This window comes from Austrofundulus limnaeus, unplaced genomic scaffold (genome assembly GCF_001266775.1).
Source record: "Austrofundulus limnaeus strain Quisiro unplaced genomic scaffold, Austrofundulus_limnaeus-1.0 Scaffold64, whole genome shotgun sequence".
NCBI lineage: Eukaryota > Metazoa > Chordata > Actinopteri > Cyprinodontiformes > Rivulidae > Austrofundulus > Austrofundulus limnaeus.
The window spans coordinates 38,021-40,203 of NW_013952466.1; positions in this window are offsets into that span (position 1 = coordinate 38,021).

Genomic DNA, 2,183 nt, shown 5'->3' on the forward strand with positions numbered 1-2,183 from the left:
GTCCTACAGTCCCTGTGTGAGAGACATGTCCTACAGCCCCTGTGTGAGAGACAAGTCCTACAGTCCCTGTGGGACAAGTCCTACAGTCCCTGTGTGAGAGACATGTCCTACAGCCCCTGTGTGAGAGACATGTCCTACAGCCCCTGTGTGAGAGACAAGTCCTACAGCCCCTGTGTGAGAGACAAGTCCTACAGTCCCTGTGTGAGAGACATGTCCTACAGCCCCTGTGTGAGAGACAAGTCCTACAGCCCCTGTGTGAGAGACAAGCACCTTGGACAGGTCACAAGTCCATCACAGGACCATAGAGACAAACACTACAAACCAGTTTTCACACCCTCACCCACACCTAGGAACAATTAAGATAAGATAAGATTAACTTTATTGTCCTGAAGGAAATTAGTCTTGGGTACAGATCCTGACTGCTACACAGTCCAAACCACAACAGTCACATTACATTTACACACAAAAAAACATTTTACAACCTCAATAAAAAAAACCTGAGTTGCGTCACCATTTATAACCTAACATGCATGTTTTTGGTCTGTGGGAGAGAACTGGGAGTGTGTGGAAAATGATTTACCTCCCTGTGTGTCTCCCTGAGTTTTCCACTTTGTAGTAATCCTGCTGCTACACCAGCTTGTTATGTCTGTAAGTTTACCCTTATCTTTGAGTGCTTAGAGTTTTTGCCTGCATCCCTGAGTTCCAAAGTCTTTAGAAATCATGTCAGTCTTCACTGCATTTTTGGTAAAAAAACCATATAAAACCATGTCAGTGAATGTGTTTCTGTTCGCAAACATGTCTCATGAACACTGGACGATTTTACTGGAATTCTCAAAGTCTTCAGCTGACAGAGTCGACCCTGTTTAAGATGGCTGGGCATAGAAAAAACAAAAATGTCTCTAAGTCATTGAACTGAGAACTGAGATTTATCCCCAACACAAACTTAGCAAAATATCACAAGAACCATTGAAACATTTTGAATGAAAATCTCAAAGTCATTGTTTGACATTACAGCTGATGAACTTTTGGAGGTGACCTGATGGCCACCACAGGTAACACAACTGTGGCTTCAGCTGAGTCAGTTTCATAAATACAGAGCAAACATTTGTTGAGGCAGCAGCTGAAAATCATTCACAACATCCGTCACAGCTAGTGGACAGATCTTGACAAATTTACTTAAGACTGCATAAAGTTTTGACCGAAACTTTCGTCTTTTGTCTACATAAATCATTTTTGGTAAACTATGGCATGAAATGAGGCGTGTGATTGTTTATGTAGGAAAACCATCCAAAGAGTCAGGAAATGATCGTTTTCTTTTGAATGTACAGAAGAAAGTCTGAGTCAGAACCACAGTCCTACCTGTTAAGATTTAATGAACAGGAACAAAAGTAGGCTTCGTTAAACTAATATAACAGGTTTGGGTTTTATTTATGACACATCTGGTCTGTGTTTTAATGTTGGATCAGTAAAGGTTCATGTGTCACAGATGAGGTCTGAAGGAGAAGAACCCAAACCTGGATCTGTCCTGTTTGTGAAGAAGGCCGGATGAAAACCACTTCATTGATAGGTCAGTTCAGCCTTCACATGGACCAACAGGTGGCACTGTAGAACCTGATGGAGAGTCAGACTTTTCTTATGCCAGAAAGAAAAGAGTAAAAATTGTCTGATAGCCAAGAGGACAGAGTGTTTAGCACTGTTACCTCCCAGCCTGCAGGCTCATGCATGCATCAGCTTTTCTTTGTCCTTGGGTTTCCTTCCACAGCTCTCATTCATTTCTCACAATTATTCATTAAACGCTGTTACAACAGCAGTCGTACTTATTTRTTTTGAGTGTGTATGTGTGTGTGTGTGTCCTTGTTTTTCCCACAGTGTGGGGCCCATGTTTAAGGAAAATGCAGCATTGTGGGGACCGGGTGCTCCTTTGGGCCCCACAACTTCGGAAGCTGATTTTGGGTGTGGGGGTTGGGTTTAGGACCAAGGTGTGAATTGAGTATAGGTTAGTTTTAGGGTCAGGTAGGTACCTGTGAGGTTAGGGTTAGGGTTGGTGGTCAGGGTTAGGATATAACATTACCAAAAAATGAATGCAAGTCAATGGACGAGCCCCACAAGGATATAAAAATGTATTTGTGTGTGTGTGTGTGTGTGTGTGTGTGTGTGTGTGTGTGTGTGTGTGTGTGTGTGTG